Source organism: Mustela putorius, unplaced genomic scaffold, assembly GCF_011764305.1.
Source record: "Mustela putorius furo isolate JIRA1106 unplaced genomic scaffold, ASM1176430v1.1 tig00003834_pilon_pilon_pilon, whole genome shotgun sequence".
Taxonomy (NCBI): Eukaryota; Metazoa; Chordata; class Mammalia; order Carnivora; family Mustelidae; genus Mustela; species Mustela putorius.
The window spans coordinates 93385417-93398216 of NW_025421987.1; positions in this window are offsets into that span (position 1 = coordinate 93385417).

Here is a 12800-nt window from a genome sequence, read left to right on the forward strand (position 1 = left end):
AGAATAGTGGTTGTAGATTTGGTGTGGTCTGAATTGGAATCTTGACATTTTGTTGACAAATTCCATTTTCTCGTTTATTTAATACTTACTTGATTAACTTCAGTGTGTAAAGGTAAAAATAGAGATTAGTACAATATGCCTTTGAAAATTTAAGTCTACTAGAAAGGAACACCAACATCAAAATATACATTCCAAAACATGTGCTAACCGTATAGGAGTGTCAGAGGGAGTTCAGGTAGAAAGTGAGGCCGGGAAGGTTCCATGGAGGTAGGGAGCTCTGTGCCAGCCTAGGTAAATGGAGATGAATAGGGAAAACATTATTGAAAAAGGAGACAGAAGGCAAAGGCACCGAGGAGGATTTGCCCATGAGCTCATTCAGAGATTGTGAATCATGCACAGATGTTGATGACTTAGAATTGAAAGGAATGTCCAAAGAAAAGTTGCTTCATCCATTCCCTGATTCTCTCTCTGCACTCATTTCCTCTTAACAGCTTCATCTCAAATGAGAATGAAAAAGGAAAGCAAGAAGAAAAGAAATAATTAGCTACCTCTTTGTTGATCTGGTATCTCCGCTTGCTTTCATTTATCCTAGGAGCAAGCCTGCTGCTCTGAGCAATTCTCGACCTCTTTGGGTGTATATAATAGATATTAAGTGGAAATAATGGCAGTACTAGACTCTGCCAGGACTGTGGGGATGCTGATACTTCACTAGCTAACCCATTTAGATAGTGTGAAGATAAGCGGTAATAATATTTCATCATATATTAATTTCCACCTTTCATCTGAGAACTCCACAGCATATTACAAACATTATTCCTTGCAACATCTCTGTGAAGTGCAAAGATGAGTAATATCATTGCCCCCACTTGAGAGCAGTAAGAACTGAGTCACAAAGGGGTCATAGAGAACTGATCAAGGTCATGTGTCCTCGGCATGGAGTGGAACCTGAAACACATGTAACATTGGTGCCTTCTCATCATTGGCAATGAGCTGCCTCAAGCGTTCTCTTTGGTCCTCATTACCCAAATCTGCTCTTTGTAGAGTACCTGAGATATTTAGTTATAGAACTTTAGGTTTCTATTATTTAGGTTTTACTCTTATTATGCGTTGTCCTAATCTATGCTAATGCTTAATGTGTGGATGATACTGGAGCAAGCAAAGATGTGATGTCCCAAAGAGGAATTACCTGCCTCAAGGTAGTGAGGTGAAGTTTAATTGAATTAATTAATGTTTGTAAAACATTTAGCAACCCTTAGATTAAAGGGTCTAATACAAAGATACAGGGCTTCCCCATTAATTACAGAAAAAAAGAGCTGGCTAATGGCTGTTTCTACTCCTCAGAGGCATTGTTCCCAATTCTCCCTGCTCAGCACTGGGTTCCGACCTTCTTTAATGTGGCTTGTGGTGGCGCATATATCCACATGCAGAAAAGCCCCATCCCCTTGCATTCTGTCCTTTTCCAAAAATAAAATAAAAGACTCCTCTTTAGAGGTAAGTCTGCTTCCCTTCTGTGAAGCTTACCTCACTTGGCAATTCATATTGTAATTCCAGGTCATGAAGGACAGTCTACTAAAAAAATAATAATAAGGCGCCTGAGTGGCTCAGTGGGTTAAAGCATCTGCCTTCGGCTCAGGTCATGAACTCAGGGTCCTGGGATTGAGCCCTGCAGTGGGCTCTCTGCTCATCAGGGAGCCTGCTTCCCTTCCCCTCTCTCTGCCTGCCTCTATGCCTACTTGTGATCTCTGTCTGTCAAATAAATAAATAAAACCTTTGAAAAAGAAGAAGAAGAAGAAGAAGGAGAAGAAGAAAAAGCCAAAAGAGTAAATGCCCAGAAAGAAACTTGATGCCAGTGTACTAATTTTAAGAACTCTCAAGCTGGAAATTTGAATATACAAAATAATACATGTTAGAGAGCAACTATTAAGAATCGCCGGGGATGCCTGGGTAGCTCAGTTGGTTAAGCGGTTAAGTGGCTGACCCTTGGGTCTAGCTCAGGTCCCAGTGTCCTGGTATCAAGACCCCCATCAGGTTCATGCTCAGCACAGAGTCTCCTTGAGGACTGTCTCTCTCCCTTTCCCTCTGTCCCCACCCCTCTTCTCTCTCTCAAATAAATAAATAAATCTTTTAAAAAAAAATATGGACCATGACAACTCTACCTTAGAAATTAATAAATGACCTCATTGTTTCTCAGTTAAAGAAAAAGTTCCGGGAAGACTGACCAATGATTTGCCCAAGGTTACAATCTGTGAGAGATGGGACTCGAATCAGGGACTCAGGTGTTCATGTAGCACCATATTGCTGTCCACCTTTTGTAAAAGAATCAGAGTTAGATATATGAAACATTCTCTCTAGAATACTTAAAGGGAATTTCATTTGAAATTTAAATAAAAAAATTCCTAGAACCCACCCATTGTGTAGGCTGTGGCCATACCACAGAATTGTAGGATATATCCAACTATTTGAGCGGGATAGAGAGGCTTTGGACATTGGACACACCCATTGAGGTAAAAAAAAAAAAAATCGGTTCTTGGGGAACTGATGAAGTCGCAGGGTCTCACAAAGGAAGTTCAATCTAGCAAGCAACTGAAATTTACAGCAATCTTTGCTTATAGCTCAAGAGAGTAGTTGGCCAAGAGGGTTGGGGGAGGGACAGAAAACAAAAGTGGAATATTCCCAAAAAGAGTTAGAGGTGGCTAAACAGTTAGAGGCCAGCCATGAGGCAAGTGATACCTGGAAATCCAGACAGGAAGCTGGCTCCAGGAGTCTGTCCTCTACTGACCAATCCCAACCAGAGACTTTGGGCCTGGGGCGAGGTTCCAATTCCAGGTGAGAGCCTGGCAAGAGAATGATTAGTACATAATTCTAGGAAGGATCTGGGCTCAGCATGGGCCTTCAGACAGCAACGTGGGACAGAGACTTAAGAAATCAAGCAGGAGCCCAATTAGAAGAATCAGGGCACCACATCCAGTCAAACTGGCAGGGAGTATGACATCACTGAGCAATGGAGAACTGGGCTGGGCTTCAGGACCTCGGCCACACGCCCAGAACAACCCATGCACAGAACTGAGCCACCCAGTGGGAATCAAGAACAGATCCCTGCTGGAGATGGAAACAGAGAGGCAAAATGGGACTGCAATTGGGCCTCTCTGTTTACCTTCTTCCTGGTGTTCACTTTATGCTAGTTATTGTTTTCATCAGCAAGAAAGCCACACCGAAGGTAGGACACTTTTAAGGGGATCATCAATGATATTTTGGGAGAAGCCTAAAATGAACTAACGAATTTCAGAGGTTTTATTTGTCCATGTTATACATGTCTTTCAAGGCCCTAAGCAAATGGGCAGTGGAATATGTTATTTCCTGGTGGAAGTAAGGATGGGAAGTGAAACTAAGGCACTCCTAGTACTCAGACCCTCCCCCAGTTAGCATGCGTGACATCAGAGGGGGAACTCCCTGAGGATTTTTTTTTTAGTTCTCCCCTCAAGCTTCCATTAACTCTGCCAAAGCACCTCAAATCAACAATTTAGTAAATACAGTGTTTTACACTCAAATGCAACTTTAAAGTTATCCTCCAGCCTCCAGCCTAGTCTCTGTTCTTCCAGAGGGTTCTGGGAGCCGTCATGGTCTCGGCACTTCCTTCCTTTACAAGCCTCGACGAAATCCATACCTTTCTTCCAGTGTCTGCCACAGGAGTGTTACTGTACTTCTTCCCCCCACTGGACGGGAGTCCAGTCTTCTCCCCATTCCTCTCTGTCTTTCTCTGGCTGGAGGGCCCTTGTAGTAGCCTAGTAGTATACCTTATTGTTACTCTGTTTATGTCCCCTTCACCCTGCAGGAGGTGATATTGAAAGTCAGTCCCCTCAGGAGCTCTTCGAATCCACAAGTTCTGGTCTAAACCCAGACCTACCAAAGCAAAGTCCCTGGGAGAGGAAACATAAGATCTACATTTTTGGCAAGTATAGATCAACTTGTTATGCTTGCATTCCTTTAAAAAAAAAATGTAAATAGGCGCATGTGGTGTCTCAGTCATTTGAACATCTGCCTTTGCCTCAGGTCATGATCTCAGGGTCCTGGGACTGGGCCCCACATCAGGCTTCCTGCTCAGCAGGGAGTCTGCTTCTCCCTCTGCCTCTGCTCCTCCTCCCATTTTGTGGGGGCTCTCTCTCTCTCTCTCGAATAAATTAAAAAAATCTTTTTTTAAAAAGGTAAATAAAACAATATGGTAGGTCTATCGTCATGGCAAGCTGTCTATGATACATACCTGCAAAGTTAAATTACAGAGCACTATGTAGAATATAATCCCATTTTTGTAACAGCAGAAAATGTATGTGTGATGTGGTATATTTGAGGGTATTTAATCAAAAGAAATCCTTGGACTTAGGATTTTAGTCACTGATCCCTGTTTCCCTCTGCCATCCACCTCCCAAACCCTTGATGCACTCACACCTGACACAGCCTTAGAGCAGATACTATATATTATGGCTCTCCCATTTAATACCAGTGGAAAATTTGCCAGGTCACTTAATTACCCGAAGCTTCAGTTTTTCACCTGTGAAATGGAGTATTACTACTCTATTCTATGTGATGTAATAAGGATATATAAGGTAATGTATACATGCCTAGCCTAGTGTCAGAATGCTTCTAAGAGTGCCTTCATTTTTTTATTTTTTTTTTAAGATTTTGTTTATTTATCTTTCAGAGACGGAGAGAGGGCACAGCAGGCAGAGGGAAAGGGAGAAGCAGGATCCCCACCAAGCAAGGAGCCTGATGCAGGACTCAATTCCAGGACCCTGGGATCATGACCTGAGCTGAAGGCAGACGCTTAACAAACTGAGCCACCCAGGCATGCCTAAGAGTGTTTTTCAAGAAAATATATTAAATGTAAACATTTTAAATATATATCTATAGTAGCAGAAGTTGGAGATAAGCTGTACTTGGAAATTTTGTCTTCCATATATATATTTTAAAAACAGGGAAAAGACCATTCAAATGTTTTTATTGATCTTTCTAAAATAAACACACATGTAAATTGATGGCTTACTCGAAGGCCATCAGCCTGTTTGCACCAGAACATTCAGAGCAGGACCTGCTAACCTGGAGGCCTCCCAGCCCTGGTCTGCCTGCCCACCCCAGCCTTGAAGTGGGCACTGTTGGCTGCCACCTGCAGGCCTGATCCCAGCCGATGGGCTTTGTGACAAAAGCTTGAATGGCTTTTGACATATTGGAGAATCATCCAAATATCCAATTACCTGGGCAAAAATCCCTATGGGAAGGTTAACAAGCTGGTAAAAGAAACTCAGCTGTGCACTATGAAATGAATTTACAGAAACTTACAAAGGTGCTTGTCTTGAGGAATGGGAGATCTAGAAAGCGCGAGTTGCTCATCTTCCAATATCTGACCTCTCATCATGTAGAAGGAGGGGTTGATACTACAGGAGGAAGCTGCTGCCTCCCAGTTAAGAATAAGGGCTTCAGTCCTCTTGTTTATGGAGACGGCTTCACAGTGTGCACCTGACTTCTTTTGTGCTTTATATATATCCAGTTATTGTAATTCAATTATACTTCAATAAAGTAAAAAAAGGTAGGATTTTATGTCAGAGAGCTTGGGCTCCAGTGATTGCCTTGCCCCTTAGGGTCAGCGTGATCGAGAACAGATTCCTCGACCTCTGATCTCTTGGAATTGACGAGACGCTTAGGAGAGAAGAGGCACGGAAAGCACTTGGCCCTGAGTCTGGGTGAGACAACCATCGCTGCCCGCACTGCGTGCTCAGACTTCTGCGAAGCTCTTCATAGTGGAAGGGCTGGTTTAATATAAGAGAGGGTTGTTGTAGGGTCTTGAGTTCCTGGGGGGCTCTTTGAAAGGACATTGCAGAGCACAGAAAAGGGCAAAATCTTAGCCAATCTCTGCCGGTCTCACTGTCTAATGAGGGCAACCCCGGCCCTTTAAATGAGAGAAATTCAGAGCCAAACTATTTTGGCACGAGAAGAAGCATCAGAGGTTGGCCGTCCAAATCCCACTCAGAAGTCCCACTCTGCCAGGAGGTGTCCCAGCCTTCTTCTTCTCCCCCTGCCGTGCTCCTCCCACCCCTGCCACCACACAGGGACCTTCCCCGGCTGGCATCTGAGCCGGGAGCTTGCACACCAAACACTGTGAAATAGTCACTTATTGTGGACTAGGAGGTGGGAAACCCATCCACTTCCCATCTCTCGTTCTTTCGTCATGTGTCCTTCAACAAGTCTCCTCACTGCTCTGAGCCTCAGCTGTCTCATCTGTACAATAAAACTGATACTGTCTGTCCCATCCTCCTGACACTGGACTGCCCAGGACAGACTTAAGTGCTCCATGAGTGACAGGTCACGAGGCCGTCATCGTTGAGCATCTGTGAGGTAAGGGAGGTGAAGGCAACATACAGGGAACACTTGCATCCTCAAATCACAAGCTTGTGCAGTTGCTGGCTGGAAAAAGTTGAGGGCTTTCCTCCCCTCCTGGTAACACGGATGTATTTTAGACCATGGTTCTCTGGAACCTGACTTTTGTTTCTTTTTTTTTTTTTTAAAGATTTTATTGATTTATTTGAGAGAGAGAGAGAGAGAGCTTATGAGCAGGAGGAGGGCTAGAGGGAGAAGGCAAAGCAGATTTCTTGCTGAGCAGAGAGCCCAATGCAGGGCTTGATCCCAGGACCCTGAGATCATGACCTGAGCTGAAGGCAGACGCTTAATGGACTGAGCCATCCAGGTGCCCGTCTTTTATTTCTTAAATTATTCTTCTGTCACTGCCCAAAACTTCAGTTTCATTTATTAGAATTTACTACCTCAGTGATTATCTTTAATTTGGAATCCACAGGCTTTTCTTTCCTTCGATCTTTATAACTCCTGTGATAGAACAGATGGTCTCCAACTCATCCATTCTCCACAACTGAACATTCTATTATCTGGGTAGCAGCTGGCCTGCCTCCTTCCTCAAACCACTGTGACCCCATTTAGCTTGTATTCTACCCTCAAAAATATGTGACTGCTCTTGGCTGTGTAGCCCAAAACTGATGTCATGATGTCACATACACACATACACACATATGCATGCACACACATACATGTGTGTATCTCAGTATCCCAACATATGCCCTGGTTACACTCCCATTAGATCCAGTGGATCTCACCACTCCTTTCCAGGATTTTTCTCACCCCTTCATTCTTTGGGAGGTCTACTTCCAATTTCTTCAATCCCTTTGGTCAAGACCCCATCTCTGATCCCAGATAGCATTCACGAAGTGTAGTGTTATGGTTCACAATAGTTTCAATTACTATTAAGGTATCTGATAACATGTTCACACTGAGAATGAAAGGGAGTTTTCTGGAAGACTATTTGTTAGTATTTATCAAGTGGAATATATCTACAATGATCAATCCCAACATTCATTGAATGCTTGCCTGTACCAAACAGTGGTGTAAGCTAACTCACCTCACTTCATTTTTCCAGTCATCAACTCCATGAGGTAGACATTTTTATTATCATCAATTCATTCCCCTTCTAGAAATCATTCCACAGGGAATAATTTTGGCTCTATTGAAAATGAATGTATACAGAAATTTATGACAGCATGGTTCAAACTGAATATATCCAATTTGATGGAGTATTATGCATCTCAGATATCAAATTTTTAGGAATATTTAGTAATGTGGAAAAGGTAATTGAATATTAAGCAAAGAGCAAGAGGCAAAGTTTAATATGCAACACAAGCTCAATATTACTCATGGATGCACAGACAAGAAAGAGAAAAAAAAACAGCAAAAAAAAAAAGAAAAAATAGAGCAAAGTCCTAATGGTGAATATTTCTGAATGAGATAATTATTTGCTCTATTCATTTGTCTGTATCATCTATTATTCCAAAATAAACATACTTTAATGGCATAATCAGAAAAAGATGTTATTAATCATGGTTTTTGCTATAGCATAATTTCTTTAAGTTCTTTTAACTTCTATTACAGGCCAAGTTTCTTGCTTGCCCTCATTGGGAGCTGCAGAAGGTCATTCTGTTTGAAGGCAACCATGTGCTAGAAGTTAATAGCATTCCCAAGAACATGGAGTTGGAAATGTAATGCAAGTTTATTCCAGTTGCACAGAAAATATCGAAATAAAGAAGCTGTGCATCTCACTTGGTAGCAGGAGATAAATCTCATTAAGGATACACTGAATTCCCAGAACTGCCCAAGAAATAGAGATTTAGCTCCCGTGGAGTAGACCTTCTATTTCCCCTGGGGATGTTTACTTCTTCATCTCCATAGTGTCCCTTGCTTCTTTTCTTGCCTCCAGTCCCTGCCTCTCCCAAACCCGATTGGCCCTGGTCCTGTTCATAGCCTTCCCAGGGACCTCCAGAAGATTCCCCTTCCCCTGCTCACATGAGCCTGGGCACAGCAGCCTGCCCCAGATGCGAGGTCCCCTTCAATAAACTGGGAGCCCTGGAAGCACCACCCATTGCCTTTGACTGCCAGAGAGCTTTGGCAAACAACTGAATCTACCACAAAAGCTGCTTCATTCTCTGAGGAGAAAAAGTAAAAGTAAAGGTAAATTGTTCATCCAACTGCATGCAATAAGGGACATTCCTCTTTGCTTTAGCCATTATTTCTGGGCACACTGAAAGGAACATGGGTCTGTAGTCACCCCAAGTCCAGATGGGAGGCCAGACTCTGCCACTAAATGGGGGAGCCTGTGCAAGGCTGCAATATTGCCCATCTATAAAATAGAACTAATAATGTACAGAAAAGTGTACAAAATATGTCCATGGGGGAATGTACACCTAGCCCTCAGATCTTTGTTTCCAATACCATCTTCCAATAAAAATTGGAAAAATGGCTGATTCCAGGACCAGAGCAATAAGTATACAGGATGAGCCTGGAGCCTCCTACAGTGCCAGAAACTAAAGACGTGCTCAGAAACAAAACAAAACAATGGTGGGGATATACCGCAAAGGCAAGGGAAAAGCTAAAGAGCTCCCCATGGCCAAAGCTCCAACAATCTGAGCAACAGAATTTAAAAATTGGATTTGAGATTATGCTGAGTGAAATAAGTCAAGCAGAGAGAGTCAATTATCATATGGTTTCACTTATTTGTGGAGCACAAGGAGTAACACGGAGGACATTGGGAGAAGGAGAGGAGAAGTGAATTGAGGGAAATCAGAAACCATGAGAGACTGTGGACTCTGAGAAATAAATTGAGAGCTTTGGAGGGGAGGGGAATGGAGGGTTAGATGAGCCTGGTAGTAGGTATTAAGGAGGGCACATATTGCATGGAGCACTGGGTGTGGTGCATAAACACCGAATTCGGGAACACTGAAAAGAAATTTTAAAAAATAAAAATTTAAAAATTTTTTAAAAATTGGATTTGGGTTATAACCCAAAGTATAAAATAGCTATCCATGAGTCCATACTGATGTAAATAAGGGTAGAGTAAATAAATAAATCAAGGAGAAGAGCTGTCTTCTACGCGGAGCAATCCGAGTAATTTACGTATATCCTACCCTACCCCAGGAGACTAAGGCAGCTCTCCCCTCATGTGTGGGCTGCACACAGTGACTTCCTTCCCGAAGAGTACAGTATAGGAAAAGAAAAAAAGAAAAAAAAGTAACTTTATGGTAGAGAAACCTGACAAGCTCCACCTCAGCCAAGGGACAGAGATCAACATCAACAATGATAAATCATGTTGGCGGTATCTGCTCTTATCAAGATGAGATGGGATTCTCACTTTGCCTCTGTATGTTCCCTTTCCCTGAAAACTCATGATTCTGGTCTAATAATGAGAAAAACATTAGACAAACCCCAGTAGAGGGACATTCCACAAAACACTCCCCACCACCGCCCATGGTACTCCTCAAAACTGTCAACGTCACCAAAAGCAAGGAAAGTTTGATAAACTGTCACAGCTAAGAGGAGCCTAAGGGGACATGACTACTAAGTGTAATGTGGTTTCCTGGAACAAATAAGGTTAAAACTAAGAAAATCTGAATAAATTATAGACTTTACTTAACAGTGATATATGTCAATATTGGTCCGTTAGTTGTAATAAATATGAAATACTAAAGCAAGATGTTAACCATAAGGGAAACTGGAACTGGAGCACATGTAAAGTCTGTACTATGTCCACAATCTTTCTGTAAATCAAAAACTATTCGGATATTAAAAGTTTAGTCTTTAAAAAGCAGTGTGAATGCAATGTGTTTATTATAGTAATTGAGAACTGATTGGTTTAAATTTATAGCATCCTTGCCTTTGTTTATCACCTTGTTAAAATAATGAAAGCCACCTTGACCGCAATGTCAAAATTTGATCTGGACTGGTGCTATAAACCGTCTTGGGATTTACAAAAACCAACCAACCAACAAAAAAATCCTCTTGGTTTAGTGAGATAACCCTGCCCTCTAGTGGCGTAATATTTTATGTACATTTAGTGGCACAGGAAAGTCCCTTTTGATGTTTCAAAGTCCATACAAGAGCCAGAATACACTCAAAGGCCTTTACTCTGCTGGAACCATCCCCTATTCTGTTCACATGCAAGAACTTTACCTTCCTGAATGGTATCAGAGGAGAGATACATTTATGCGAGGGAACTGGCTGGTGTAAAAGGCATTTCTAGAGGCTAGGGGGCAGTTTGACAGTGTGGATGGGAAGATTTAATAATGTTTATGCATCTTCACCCAGTAATTTCACTTTTGGAAACTGTCTCCTAGGAAATAATGCAAGTTACAATAAAAGATTTAAAATATTTTTTAAAAATGCGGGCGCCATGGTGGCTCAGTCGGTTAAGCCTCTGCCTTCAGGTCAGGTTATGATCTCAAGGTCCTGGGATAAAGCTCTGCATCAGGTTCTCTGCTCAGTGGCAAGTCTGCTTCTCCCTCTGCCTCTGTGGTCCCTCTCTCTCTGTGATTGCTTTCTCTTTCTCTCAAATAAATAAATAAAACCTTTAAAAAATAAAATAAAAGATTCACAGACCTGTACCCCTGGGGATAAAAATATATGTTTATAAAAAAATAAAATAAAATATTTTTTAAATTTTATATATAACAATGAAAAATCTGAAACAAAGTAAGTGTTTAACAATCAGGGAATTGTGGAGGAAGAAAGGACGGAAGGGGAAAGAAGGAAAGAAGGAAAACTGTATCTATATACTGCACTACTGTGCAGTTGATAAAGGCATTCCTAAAAATATTTAGTGACATGGTTAAACTGTTCCTGATACAATGTTTAATAAAACAATATCAACAGTGTGATCAAAACTTCAGGAAATAATACAGACGACTATATATACACATACACAAATAAATAATGACACGTAGTTCTTAGGTTACAGTGTTCAGAAAATGTAACTTTTTTTTTTTAGTAACTCAACTTGATTTTGTTTTAATCCCTCATTTTGCCTGATGGCAGAAAAAGCCCAGTCACCCCCACGGTATTCCTCAGCACTCTATGTTGAAACAATCATTTAAGGATTTACCCCTTCCCTCCTTCTCCCATTAGACTGGCACCTATATTCACCGGATTTTGGTGTCACAGAGTGAGGAAAGGTGGGTCATTCCCCATTCTCTGTCCTCCGTTGGCATAAGCTGAGCCATCACTTGTCTTTGTTTATCTGGTCCTTTGCCTGTGCTCGGCTTCCTCCTCTGCAACATGTGCATGAGTTTTATCTCTGTCTTCTCTATCCCTTTAGAGGAAATGAAACTCTAGGGCATTTGTCCTGCTGGGCCACAAGCAATGTGCACTGTGGTCTCTAGCTAGACTTGCTCGGTTTTGCCCATTTCTGCTCGACTACTGCTGTGACATGTGAGTATGAAGGACTTCTGTGCCATCATCACTACTCCCTCAGATTTCCCCAAGAATCAGGACATAGTTCTCTGCTTCAGGTCCCAGGCCCATGCCTCTAAAACTTCTACCATTCCACAAAGCGTGCGAGTGTCCCCGAGACTGACACCAGCACCAAACCCAATCATGCCTCCCAAATCTCTCCTCCCTCAGCTGTGACATTTCTATCAAATTCATGGCAGGGAAATTCACTCTTACTTCACTCATGCTTCCAAAGCCTATTATTTATGAAAATAACATTAATTTTTTGTCCCCCAAGGCAAACCTGGAGACTCAGAAATCCTTTTTCTCTAAGTAACGTCCCCTTCCAAGAATTTCAAATCTATTTAGAAACCATAAATGCTGAAAATTGTCTCTTTCCTTTCTCTTCGCATTCCTGTTGTAACCTTACTCTAAGTGCACACACAAAAAAGTTTTGCTGGCAATTAAACAATCAGAGGAAGGATGAGAGTAAAAAGGAACAAATATATACACACAATCTCATATATACATGTCTATGTAGGTATACACGTTCATATAAAGAATAGAGAAATCAATTCAATAAAAGGTTTCAGTGGTCATCTACGCATTATACTTTGTTTTTAATAATTTTCCATATTTTCTGAATTTCTAGAAGAAACATATTCTATACCATCCGAAAAAGAAAATTATACATAAAAGGGAAATAAACAAGGTCTTTGGCTCCCAGCATCTCCACCACAGTGAAAGAGGGGGAATGAAGGACCTAAGCCTTCCACTGGGCAAAGTCAAAGCTCTCCTCTCTTCAGTGTCTGGGTTACTTGATCTTTAACCCTACTGACCACTCTCCTTGAGACCCACTTGTTCCTCAGCTTTCAGAACACCAAGTTCTCTTAACTCTTTTTTTCCTAGGTCTCTGATGCATCAAAAACCTAGACCTCAAGTCTGAGTCTGATGCTATAATGGAATGAAACTTTGGGGGGTCCTAGGAGGAG